This window comes from Triturus cristatus, chromosome 6, assembly GCF_964204655.1.
Source record: "Triturus cristatus chromosome 6, aTriCri1.1, whole genome shotgun sequence".
NCBI classification, from domain to species: domain Eukaryota; kingdom Metazoa; phylum Chordata; class Amphibia; order Caudata; family Salamandridae; genus Triturus; species Triturus cristatus.
In genome coordinates, this window is record NC_140589.1 from 788803620 (window position 1) to 788817518 (window position 13899).

At 45.8% G+C, this 13899-nt stretch overlaps 1 protein-coding gene across 2 annotated transcripts in view; it reads left to right on the forward strand.

Moving 5' to 3' along the window:
* The first annotated feature begins 2140 nt into the window (after positions 1 to 2140).
* LOC146817881 (uncharacterized) overlaps positions 2141 to 13899 on the forward strand; it is a 415767-nt gene continuing 404008 nt past the window's right edge. For both annotated transcript variants that reach the window (XM_085611368.1, XM_085611369.1), the window contains exon 1: positions 2141 to 2248. The gene's annotated coding sequence lies outside the window, so the exon portion shown is untranslated. The remainder of the gene's footprint in view (positions 2249 to 13899) is intronic.

Genomic DNA, 13899 nt, shown 5'->3' on the forward strand with positions numbered 1-13899 from the left:
TCTCAGGGAATAGTGCCTTCTCAATTCAAATCAGCCACGGTTATCCCTATCCTAAAAAAACCTGGATCCGACCCCACCCTTCCCTCTAATTTTAGGCCCATCTCCCTGCTCCCGTACTTAGGTAAGATCCTTGAGAGCCACATTACCTCTTGTCTATCAACTTATATTGAGGACAACCACCTCTTGGCTACCCACCAAGCCGGCTTCCGTCCGGTTCACTCGACCGAAACCGTGGTCCTCTCTGTCTTGGACGAACTCAAGAATAAGGCGGACTCCAACCGCCCCCAAGCCTTGGTACTTCTTGACTTATCTGCCGCCTTTGACACGGTCGATCATTCAAACCTTCTCGATCGTGTCAGGGCGGCAGGCATCCAGGGCACCGCCTTCTCTTGGCTTGCGTCATTCCTCCAAGGCCGGTCGCAGGCTGTTCAGCTCTCTGGTTTCTCTGCCCCGCCACGCACGGTGACTTGTGGTGTCCCTCAGGGTTCTTCCCTTTCCCCTCTCCTCTTCAACATTTACATTTACCCTCTCATTGTCTCTCTGCTTAACATGGAGGTCTCCGTGTATAATTATGCGGATGACCTTCAGCTAATCTTTGATCTCTCTTCCCCCACTAAGTCCCTCCCCAAATTTCAAACCACTCTTGTTTTCATTTCTGACTGGATGAGTTTAAATCACCTTAAACTCAACCCGGATAAAACAGAACTGATCTTGACTGGTGGGACCTCCAGCCCATGGTCTTCTGCCTTCTGGCCTTCCAGCTTCGTCCCTCCCCGGCCCCTTCTGTTTCAGTCAGAACCCTCGGCATCAAAATCAGCCAGGACCTCTCCATGCGCCCTCAGATCAGCTCCGTTGTCTCTTCTTGTTTTCGATCCCTCCGGATTATCCGCAAGATTTCTCGTTTCTTCTCCTTTGATGCCCTTAAAATTATCATTTTAGCCATGGTTATCTCTCGCTTGGATTATGGCAACTGCCTCTATGTGGGAATCCCCGCCTGTGAGCTGCGGCGCCTTCAGGCCATTCAGAATCAGGCGTCTCGCCTTATCCATCAGCTCCCCAAATTCCATCACTCTTCCCCCCTTCTCAAATCCCTTCACTGGCTTCCTATCCTACATCGCACTCTTTTTAAAATGGGATGCTTAGTTTTCATGGCCCGCGCTCACACTGCCCCTTTCTTCATTAATTCTATGGTCACTCCCTATATTCCCACTCGCATTCTCTGTTCCTCCAGCCAGGTTCTTCTCACCGTCCCTCGGTTCCGCAAATCTAGAACAGGCGGCACTAGGTTTTCTGTCCTTGCCCCCCGTTTCTGGAATGATCTCCCACTCTCCATAAGATCCATTGCCACCTACTCACATTTCAGGAAGGCTCTCAAGACTCACTTGTTCGCCCAGGCGTTTTCCTCACACTGACCTCCCTTGCTTTTCCGTCTGTTCCACGTAACTTACTAGCGCCAGGAAACCGCTTGGTCACAGTGCGCTCTATAAATATCTTTCAACTTCAACTTCATTTCTTGTCTGACCATACTCTGGTCAGTTGTGTTGTGTGGTAGGGTCAACCCGACCCTGGAGAATTTCTGCTGAAAATGAATGCAATCTCGTATAAAGCGTTTGTAAATCTGGGCCAAATATTTTCCAACAACTGCACACGGGCATCTACCGTAGTGAGACCGTGATACCTGCAGGCAACGAGCAGGTGCATACCTGCTGATTGAAAAATGAATTCAAAAAGGCATATTTTGAAAAATTGTGAGTCAAAAATGAAGGGCGTCCAGGTCTGCTTCATCTCCAGATAATGGAACACACTTTCAAATTCGGCAGGGCTTATACATTATAATACAAATATATTCTGCATAGATAATTATACCACTCAGTTTTGGGAATAATCTAGGGTCAGGTCGGATGCCTTCTGCAGCATGGGTGGTAGTAGGAGAAAGAGCCAACTTCGTGACCCGGCCAAAACTTCCGGAACTCACCGCCGCAGGGTGATGGGTGTTACCTGCTGCGACCCCTCACCTACCCCAGAGAAGAGAGAAAGATGTGCCCGCCGCTCTGCGACGGCCATGCACGCAAAGCGCCCGCACAAAATAGTCAACAACAAAAAAGAGAGTGCGGCAGCCAGAGCCTGTCCTGCCGGGACACCCTCACCTGACGCCGCCAGTGTTTACAGTTGCTGTAGCTACAGCAGCCAACGGCCGGCCAGCGCTGTGCACCGAGCACCGAGGCGGCTCCGGCTGCACCCCGCACCGGTGAGTACCCCGACGGCGCCGCCGCTGCACGCGGCCACGGCCCTGTACCCTGCGCCCCCCACGTCCCCGCACCCGCCGCGTCATAATAGTATTCGATAGAACAAAACGGCAAGTTTTCAGTAGCACTGACCCCGGGCACCGCTCCTCCTGCTCTGCAGCGCATTTATTTCCGTATTGACAAATCAGTGCCGGGTGAGATGACTGCGGGTTAAAGTTCTTGCACGCAGTTTTATGATAAATATGGTGGAGATTTACTACATTTTATTATGCTTTATTTGAGCTTTAATAAGGCCCTCCCTCTTCCACTCTGTATTCAGAACTTCGAATAGACATATTATTTATTCAAAGACAGGCAAGAGGACTGCCGACACTACCGAATAGCCTGGAACTGGCACACATGCCCAAAGCGAGAGGTAGCTAGGGCACAAAAGTCGCACTTAAAAAACTTTTTGTAGTGAATACCGCTTGTTCAGATTGCTTCTACCCACGCTTATGTTAAAGTTTTTCACTTGGCCAAAGTATGTTGTTATTATCAATGCGTGTTCTTATTTTTTACTATGAAACCCATCTATGCAGTCTGTAAGTGATGTAAATAACAACACAACTACGGCTGGAAGACACATTTGTAGTCTTCCTGATCAGGAGTCAGAAATTACCAGGATTTCAGTTTGTTGAAAGCAGAAGAGTCGAGTTAACTACGCTTTGTTTGTTGGTCTGTTTTAGTTATTGGAACTGTAAAACTAAATATGCGTGAGGCATTGATTAAAACTACAGTTCCAGGCAATAACAGGTGGGATTAGACAAAGGCAACAGCAACGAGAAGCAAAATGAAGGAGGGCACAAGAGAGGGAAGCAAAAACCAGGGAAGGAGTCAGTCTGACCAAGAGTGAGGCAGGTTGAAGTCAGGGGGGTCAAAGGATGAATGCACCGGTGCTTAGTGACCAGTAAGTGAGGCATGGTAATTTGTGAGTGGAGCAGATTTACGAGCGAGGAAGGGTGAACAGTTAATAGGGCAAAGTGAATAGTATTGGGGCTTGGTGACTTTTGCGTGAGGCAAAGTGTCGTATGAGCAAGGAGGGTGACCAGTGCGGTGGGCGACAATGGTGACAAATGAGCCAGACAAGGAGAAGGAATACGGGTGAACCACGTGATTCTTTCGAGTGTCAAAATGGGGCATGACGTTGCTTCCACTTCCCTGGCATGTTGTTTAATTGATGTTCTTGAAGGCAGCATGACCAATGTACCGGGGTCAGTGACTAGTTAGTGACTATGTGAGTGACAAATGAGCAAGGCAAACGCTCGGGGGACAGTGGGGCAGTAAATGACCAGTAAATGAGGCGGCGTAACCAATGAGAAAGGCAGGGTGACCAGTGACAGTGTGGCCAGTGAATTAGGCCAGCTGACCAGTGAATAGATCTCTGTTTTAAGGGAAGGAAACATAATGAATAGACAATAGGGCTAGGTGACTAACTACCATTAAGTAAGACACAGTGGCCACTGAGGGAGACAGAATGACCAGTGAATTCTTCTGCTTTTTCTTTTCTTCTTCTTCTGCTTCTTCCACTTCTTCTATTATTATTATTACAATTAGTAGTATCCTCATACCTGTTATTAAAATGACAAGTTTTATACAAGAGTTACCAAATTTATTAGATGATGGTAAAACAGCAGCACTCTGCACATCTCCGTTAACATAACATATATGTGTTTGAATGTAGTAAACTGGGTCATTTGTGGTGTCAAATACATATTTGTATCAAACATATATGGTTGTTCGTGATTTATTACGTACCACTTGTTAAAACAAATCAACAGTTTCATAAACTGTACATTGTAAGTGTTTTTAGTACTTAGTGGTACTCATCGTATTGACAAAAATAGAATAAAAGGCTGGATTGGCCACCTGAAGTTTGTTAACCATAATTTTTCTATTTACCTGAGCAAAGAGCTGAACTTATTTATTAACGCTAGCTATGTCTATCCTCTGGTAAGATACCTCAGGGATTTATGCACCCACTATAGAACTATCTATAGAACAGGATTCAGATTTGCAATACATGTGAGATAACTCAGGAGGTTGAAATGTGAGTTACAGGGATCAGTATTTACCTGTAAGGTCATAGCTTCGAAATCTGGCAATCTAGGATTAGGAAGATTGCGGAAGAGATTGATGTGTATTCTGCTGATGTGAACCTGTGACTGGTGTTGAACTCGTATAAGGGTAGAGAATAACACCTAAGCCTATACCTGGTGGAGCAAACAAATAAAGCAAGCGAGCTAACATCTGCCGTAGGAGGGAGTAGGGACCCTAATCCAGAAGAATCACTTGCAACTGGGGCCAACGGTGCAATTCACAGCACATTTCCCCCAAAATGGTCATATGTTTTATAGGCGGTTCTGAAGAGGCAGTCATGAAATTTTCAAACGCTTCCCACAGGTCTACCTTCTCAGTAAATGGTAGTTCCATTCGAGGATGGCGTACCCCAGGTGCAATCCTAAAGGCTGTTTTTCAGGACACGAAGGCATGTTGAGCTGTAGAGCTTTAGTGTCACAATAAGACCCCAGAACTCCAGAGAGATGGTGTGGAAATCAGGTCTGTTTACCTTTATGTGCAGTCCATATTCCCTTATCTTGTGCCAATGCTAGTGTTACATGCCTCTTGTTGTATACCTCTGTATCTGGGTATGTGTGGATAGCATCTATATATATGACCACGAAAATATCAAGATATTGCTGAAACTCCTTGTTTACAAAGACTTGATATGCGCATGGGACATCGCACAAGCAGAAGGGACTAGCGAGGCGTTCATAAAATCGGTACCAGTACAGAGTTTTGATTGTCATGTTCCATTCCTCTCCTTTATGAACCCTCAGCAGTTCTTTGGCTTCTCACGGGTATCATTCATAAAATATCTTTGCTATTTTTAGCTGATCAGGTAATATTGAGATGAGTAGAAGCAGATAATGGTTGTTGATCGTTACTTTATTCAGGACTTGACAATGGATACATGGTGGAGATTGCAATTGGCCTTAGGGATGAAAATAACAAGGATGCCCCCTAGATCTTGCTCGCCAAAAGAAGTTCTTGGCTGTTTGAGCTAGATACTTTTTCTAATGTTCTTTATCGGCTACAGTCAATGCAGTGGGAATTTTAGCATCAGGTATCAAGTCATTGCAGAGGGAGCGGCTGTGCCTTTTTCTGGTTGAAGACATATGCAAAATGGGCATTCTGAGTTGAAAGCTGCAAATGGGGCTCCTCCCTGGCAGCACCAAACTGCGAATCAGCTACATTTTACAATGTGGACTCAGTTGGGCTATTGGGCAGTGAAGTAACAGAGGTGGAAAAACATTCCCTACAGTAGGTTTAAGCAAAACGAGTGCCTCTATTTCCTCATCGCACCTCAGAGTCATAGAGGTCAAGCACAGTATACTCTACAAAAGTTTAATTACGGGACATCTAAGATGTTGAAGGCGATGGCCATCTCATGGTTGAGGTGAAGACAACACTTGAGCAAGGCACTGGTTTGGAAAGCAACAGTGGTGGATTATAGAGTTTTTTTGCAAGACATTAATATCTATCTTTTTGTGTCAATATTAAGACAATTGCAAACTACCTGTTAAGATCAGTTCTGAATAGTCTGTAAGACACTGCTATTATTTTGCACCTCCTTTTCTTCCACCACTTCCCTAGCACCAAGATGCGTCTGTGGTGTATGTTTACACTTACATTATTTATCCATTCATTCATTCATTCTTTCGTTCCTACGTTCAGGCAGTTAGTCCATATGCAAATTCAGTCCTTCAATCTTTTCAGGCTGGATCTTTCAACCTATGCGGGAGACAATAGTGTGAGCAAATCTGGCATTAATAAAATTGCCAGGGACTCGTGATTCACGGGTACGATCCACTCAAATCTCTTTCTGAGCGAAGCATAAGTGAGCGGGATAGGTAAAGGGAGTATTAGTGGTCTGCAGACGTTTGCAAATTAGCAAGACATTTTTGGACATAGAACACAGGCATCAACCTCTCCTCACACTGCTTGGTATGGGGGTTCCCTTAGCAGAAGCCATTGACGTCATTGGGCCATCCACAAAGGACAGGATTTGAGCAGTGGCACTATCCTGAGGTGTGGAGAAGGGCCATTGTGTTGGATGTCAAAGAGGGTGCCCCAGAAGGATTCCTTGCAGGACCTCTAAACGGAAAGGCAAGGAGGACAGCCTGCTGCTTTTCAAAGCCAGATTGCAGCACAGTGTTCTTAGCTTGTGAAGCTGCAATGTTCAAATAGCAAGGGACCATAGCAGTCAGATCACTTTCCAGTGGCTGACAAAGTAGCCTGTAAACTGGATTCATTCTGCCTGGGCATATGGGAATCAGTAGGTTAGGCAATCTCTCAGATCAGGACCTAAATATTTAGGTGGGATCAGAATGTATCCACTCGCCTCGCTACCCTCACCCTCTAGTTTTCTCTGTGAGACAACCTCTAATTGCAATATAAACTAATTTGGGATAGGGCGAGGGAACTTATGTGGAGAAGTTGATCTTACTAACAGCAGAGGAAGATGAAGACACTCCTGTCAATCAACTGCTGTTTTTGACCATTAATAACTATACTAATTAATAATGTGAATGCGCCTACGTTAGGTTGGGATGCTGCAAGAAAGCAACATAGAAGGAACACTCAATTTCTGGCGGGCTAGAGAAAGGTAGGAGGTACTGTGCTTATCTGAATGGTAATGCAAAGATCAGATCATTTTCAAAGTAACAACAACCTCTACATCCACTTATGCTCTTTAAATAATCCTGGTCACCTCTTAGGACCCTTTCTGTGTCTTTAGGAGTTAGTCTTTAGTCTTGAAATAGGGGTTCTCCTCTCAGACACTTTCATATCCAGGAACAGCCTCATGTTAGGCCTGCACGTGGAGATGATGCACTAAAGTGGTCCACTGCGTGTAGTTTCAGGTTCCGAATATGTTAAAGCTTTTAACACCAATTCTAAGAACCAAATGTTGTGTCATTCTATTCAGAAATTACATCATTCTAATTTACTGATTGTTTATTGTGCCACGTTTAAGCTCTTTGAGTCAGGGTTTAGAAGGATTTCAGTACATAGTCTATTGTAGTTTTACAGTGATATCAGACTTCCTTAAATTGTTCCACTTGAGCTCCATGGATCTGCAAAACAAGGCTGCAAAGCATTGACTTCATCTTAATATAACCTAGATTCCAAAGGGAGACGCAGCAAAGGTTTCAAGAGGATAGTCCTAACCTTGGACTTCAGAGGAACTGACAAAACTCCGACTCTCCTGCAGACTGCACTTGTTTTGACTAGGAGAGAGCACAAGAGGCAGGGCCCTTTTAAAGGGACCTGAACAATATGGCCACTGGGTCTTGCAAGATCCCCAAATCTTGCAAGATCCCGCAAGAATCAAGAAAACCACTAAATCTCACAAGAAAATCTCTTTTTTGCAGTGTTCTTGCAAAGCGTTGGGCCTAAGGCTAACAATGCCACATGACTTCAGCTATACCTCACTGATGAGGTCTAACAAGGCTACAAATGGTCCTTGCTTGCTTGTGTTCCCACTGAAGATGGGCTGGTAAATGCAAGCTGAACTGTTTTAATTGGGACAGGACCGATTACTGATTTTCATATTGGTCCAGCGGCGCACCAACAACAGATACTCCTATACCATATACTCACCTGGGCCCATAAACACACATACACACAGTTGGGTAACCGCTGGAGTCAAAGTTTATGTTTACTAAAATCAAGGTTAGTTACCTCTCATTCTCAACTAATCTTTCACTGATCAAAAAGTTATTTCCTCTGGTTGATGGACCATTAGTAGGGGCTAGTTGATGATGAAATGACAGATTAACTCTCTTCTATTTTAATGAAATCACCACAGACTCGGGAAAAGTTTAAATCTTTAGCTAAATTAATTTCATGTGAACCACTTTCAAAGTACAGTACAGTCGTCGTCACTCATAGAAGAGAAGTTTCGGTTAATCTTTCGTCAAACACATACTTATTACTTTTGCAGTGACTTAGGCTCAGAAAGGAGAAGACAGAAAGAAAAGGACATCTGCACGTTCACGAAAATAATAATTACCTAAGATGGTGTGAAAACCAACCCCCTGGCCAAAGAGTTGGTAAGGGTCCCCCGGGAAAGATCAGGCGACAAAGGCTTCAGGACAGGATTCAGGACAGGATAGATGACCTCTCTAGCACCGACGCTTGCGTAGCACCCCTCCCTGACCCTCTCTTCCTCCTCGAGATTCTTCTGCGATCTTCTTCTAAATAAATTAATTTAAGATAGATGGTTCTGCATTCGATTCTTCATCAGCATTTCTCGTTACTCCGACAGCATCCCAAGCTCTGCAGCATTCAGCAAATCTCCGTCTGGCTAACTAACTAAGACTACCTCAATTATACCCTTCTATATTCATGTACCACCCATTAATGTTTCAATATTGTAAAAATACTAATTCTGATTGCACTGGCAAGGGGGGAAGATCATCACATCATGCTTATATGTCATCACAGCCTATCTACCCATTGTTCATAAATCCAACCCCTTAATTTCTATTCAAAGCTTTATTTCCCACCCATATTCACATCTTATTAGAAACATTTGTTTTAATTTGTCGTAAACATCCATTCATCCAGAGGTCTTCAGTACTTGTTCCCAAGGTATGTAACTTTTGTGTCCTTGGATCGGATTCAAGAGTATCGTCCCTCTTCCGGCTCACGAAAACAGGCATGCGTGGAGGTCACATGTCTAATAAACTCTAGACACCCACGAGAGGCCCAAAGGTGCACTAATAAGAAAGTCAGAAAGACAAATGTTATTTTAAAAAATTAAAGGATTTCACCGTATACCACCCATCTCTACTCTAACCTCCTTTATTTATTAATACTTCCCCGCATTAGCATTTAGTAAAATAGCTTGGTTTAGTTTCAGCAAAGCAGATGCCATGCATGTGAGATTTCAAGCTGCCATATTAGTACTTTCTGCTCGTGCGCAAGAATTTCCCTCCAAGCGACAGCTCATCATACTGCGTAGAGGCAGTTGACACATGCACAATAAAGTTTTCCCATTAGCAGCCATTTTAGAACTTCGCTCGAGTTATTTACATTATTAAACACATAAGCAAGCTTCTCTGACCCTTAATTTTATGTTGTGCGTGTTAGTTATACACAATACATAATTAATACAATATTAGGGAGTTAAATTAAAAGATTGCCTCAGAGCAAGTCTCTTTTCTACGAGTCCTTGCTCCATCAATCCCCTCTCTGATGGCATTTTGTGCCATCACAAAATCACCCATCCCAATCAGATGCCAACTTTAACATATTTCAATTTCTTTTCCTCCCTTTTCGTTCTTGTTCTCATCTTGGTTTTTCAAATCTTTAATTCTTTTGTATAACTTCCCTTTCATTTCCTCCAACTGAATCTCTTCATACTTTCTTTTCCTTCCCTTTCCATTTACTTCATATTTTCTTCCCTTTCCTTTGTTTCTGCAAGATTCACACCATATTATTATTATTAAAACTATTATTGTTATACCAACTAATGGAAAGACTACTTGACCTAAAATACCTTTCTCAATATTAGTAAACCAAGTCCCTATTGAAGAAATACTCTTTGTTAGGAATTCCCACACACTGTCAACCTTCAGTGGTTTCAAATCTTCTTGAAGTTTTGTAATATTCTTAATATACCCTCTGATTTCCTTGCTTTTATCAGGTATGTAAGTGCAACAATGTTGCACTTTCAACATTTCACATACTCCGCCTTCCTTTGCCAATAATATATCAAGCGCAAGTCGATTTTGTAAAACCATAGACTTAATTGCAACCATTTCTGTATTAATCATTAAGAAACCTCCAGCAGTATCAGTCAAAAGACGATCAACTACTGTTGACAACTGACAGATTCTGTGTGAATTTAGAATGACTTCCACTGAAGGTATCAATGCACTAAAAATATCACCTATTATTTCTGAAAACTAGCTATCTTTCGTCTGGTTAGTTCATTAGTGTTTTCATTGCTTCCAGTGATTCTTTTTATGTGATAAATTTTCGGAAATACAATCCCAAAATCGCAACTCCCGTACCACCGTGCAGGTGATTTCTAATACTAATTAGTCCCACACATGTTGTAAATCCCAGGAAATACTTAATCAGTTCCCCCTTTCAATCCCCAACCTCCTAGAATCAGGAAGTTATGTTCACATTCACTGGAACCAATAAATACTTTATTATAATCTGTCTTTAATCTATGGAGGCAGGTCTTCCCTGGCTTTACAAAGTCTAGTAACATCGCAGCTTGAGCTTTGCCAGCTGCATAAATCCCCTCTTTCTCAGCCCATGGTGGTATATGGGTTTTCTGTTCAGCAACTTTTGTTTGGAAATCCTGTCTCCTTTCTTCAACAACATTTAAAAATACTTTCTCTTCTTCACGTAATGTGTATGTTTGGTTATTCTTATGAGCCTTTACTATATCTATAGACTTCATTGTTAAGAACAATTCACCCATAAACTGTGTGTCTGGACTACTAAGCACTGGATTCATATTCTTTCAAATAGTCCTTGCTTCATCAATATGGCTGGCATCTGCCTGAAATGGCATAGTAGGTCAATAAAGGATGGACAGAGAACGGCTACTAGAGAGTGAAGGGCTGCTCCCCAGAACCAATGGTATACTTGTACAGATCCTCAAGAGCCGTGGCAGGTACACTAAACTCACACATGTGGAAGGAAATTATAAGGAAAAAAGACAGCCCGGCCATGGTCTACCTTCAATCAGCAATTAGGCTGCTCGCTTTACAGGACCTATGGGAAACTAGCATGTCCCCAAAAAATTTCAAGGACCTGGTAAATAAATCAGTAAAGAATGTATCTCACGCAGAAGACAAAGCAGCACTTAGCAGGAGGGCCCACGGTTGGTTTGTAATTCAGAGCTATGCGAGGGCCAAGCCACAACCATACCGAGGAACAGGCTTCTCGAGAATCACAAAAGAAAGATTCTTGCTTCTGAGGATGGGATTTTTACCAGCAAAGATTCACTATCCACCATGGAAACACACAGACACAACAAACCATTGCAGATTATGCAGAGACATCAGCGGGGATGTTCTACATTTACTATGCATTTGCAAGGGCTTGGGAGCAGAACGAAGACAGCTATTAAAGCCGCGCCTGATTGAAAGCCAGGTACGAACGTGCCGGCAGGCAGTAAAGGCTTGCTTCGAGGGAAGCAATGTTCGGTTGGCCAGTAGCCTTGTTCGGTTTATGAGTGCAGCAAAAGCAAAGCTGTCTCTGGCAGTACTCTAACAAATTGGTCACCAATTTAGGCCCACCGTCTTCTGAGTAATTCATGACAACCCTGCTTAAAAGAGATTGCCCTTGGTAATTGTGCCTATAACTCTGGTCCCTTCGCGTCTTGAAGCAGCCACTCTTGGGATGTGGGCCAACAATGTTAACATAAAATTGCTGAATCTATCGTGTCACCCCAGGCTCAGCAACAAGGGCCAAGGAACCAGCCAAGCACCGACACGGGAATCACCTGGCAAGGGGTGTAAAGAACTGGGCGAGCAAAGGACATGACGAACTGCAGACTGCAACTGTCAACAAAGAAAATTTTGGTAGAGGGAGGCAGAGATGGAGGCAGAGAGGGAGGCAAAGAGGGAGGGAGACAGAGGGAGGGAGAGGGAGGGAGGGAGAGGGAGACAGGGAGGAAGACAGAGGGAGGGAGACAGAGGGTGACAGCGGGAGGGAGGGAGGGAGACAGAGGGTGACAGAGGGAGGGAGAGGAAGGGAGACAGAGAGAGACAGAGAGAGGGAGGCAGAGAGGGAGGCAGAGAGGGAGGGAGACAGAGGGAGGGAGAGGGTGGGAAACATAGTGAGGGTGTGAGACAGGGAGGCAGACAGAGGGAGGGAGACGGAGGGAGAGGGAGACAGGGAGGGAGACAGAGGGAGAGAGACAGAGGAAGGGAGACAGCGGGAGGGAGACAGAGGGAGGGAGACAGAGGGAGGGAGAGAGACAGGGAGAGAGACAGGGAGGGAGTGTTGGACTTGGCCCTTCTGGCGGGTTCACCCCCAAAACTTTTTGCAATTATCCTAGCTTTTTCCCTCTGTTGTGTAAGGGGTTTTAGGCCTCTAGGCGCTTTTACACTGTGTCCCGGTGGAGAGTGCGTGCACGCTGTGTATGTCTTTAGTGAGACTGACCTGCCCTCCCATAGGAATGCATGGGGAATGTGGGTGTCCATGGTAGTTCCTGGTGCATGGGGAGTGAAGGGTCGAGTTTGGTATGTGCGAACTCGCGAGATTGAATGCTGCGCGATGATGTGTGCGGCGTTACTGTGTCTAGTGTAGAAGTGCCACTTCTAGAAGCTGGCATGTCTGTGTAGTAAATATGAAGTGACTGTCTGGCTTGTGATTGGCTGGTGTGCCTGTCTCCAGGAGTCAGGATGGGTCTGCCCCAGTGGTGAGTGGAGAGATCTGCATGTTGATGAGTGGGAGGAGTACACCTGGGACCTGAATAGGGCTGGGATTTCCCCACACAATGCCGGCTCCGCCCCCTGTGGTGCGACTGATGACCCTGGTCTGTTCTGTGAATAGGGAGAGGGGCTGAGCAAAACAAAGTGCTCAGGAACCAGTTACATCTGGTCCGCCCCTTCCCTGCACCTTGGGAGACAAAGGATTTGGTGTATAAAAGAGGGGCTGTGACCCCATGAAAATGTTCCTGTTCTTGGACTCGAATCTGCCAGGGGCGTGTTGCTGCTGGGGCCCAGGGGAAGGCTTGCCTCCCTGGGCCCTGCCCAGCCCCTGGATGCCTGATGGACTTCAAGGACTTTACTACTAGTGCCTGGTGAGCGCTTCATCGCTTCTTCTAGCTCCTAGCGCCCTGGGAGCGCTATATTGCTTTATTTTGAGCCAGAGGAGCGCTGGAGCTCCGCAGCGCTGGGCTGCCATCTGTGTAGAGGGAATCCCCATCGTAGGGATTCCCCCGTGATGTCAGCCGAAGCGGGTGCCCACCCCGCGTTACACATCAGTGCCGCCTCTTTATTTGATTCATTCTGAATGCGGGATCCCACCCCGCCTATTGATCTTTAATTAAGCGGGTGCCCACCCCGCATTGCCGCCGAGAGAAGGAGAAGATGTCGGCCGCTGCGGTCCGTGGCCCGCCTGGTTGTGGTCGGGGCTTCGCGGACGGAAGCGGAAGGGCCGTGTTGCAGGGAAGGAAGCGCGGCGTCCGACGACCCAAGCGGGAGCCCACCCCGCACTGGGACGCGCTGCGGAGGAAGTCTGGAGCCTTGCCGGCTCGATGTCCAAGTCCCGGGTCCCAGGCGGGGGCCTGGGTGAAGGGAGGCAGGCAGCCGAGGCTGCCGATGGCAGCGCGGGGCTCCCAGGAGTGCAGGGAAGCCCCACGCCCTGAGAGGAGTGGTGCTGCTCCTGCCGGCGAGGAGACCCAGGGCAACGACCGGAGGAGTCCTGCCTCCGCCCCCCAGCCGGTGAGTGGTGCGAGTTGAAGTACTGGGTATTTTAAGCCCAGCGGTGCAGGGGAACACACCCTATGACTTCGGGGTTCTTCCTGTTTCAGACCTACAGAAACACAGAGTCTTCTGGGTGAAGTCAAAGATCAATT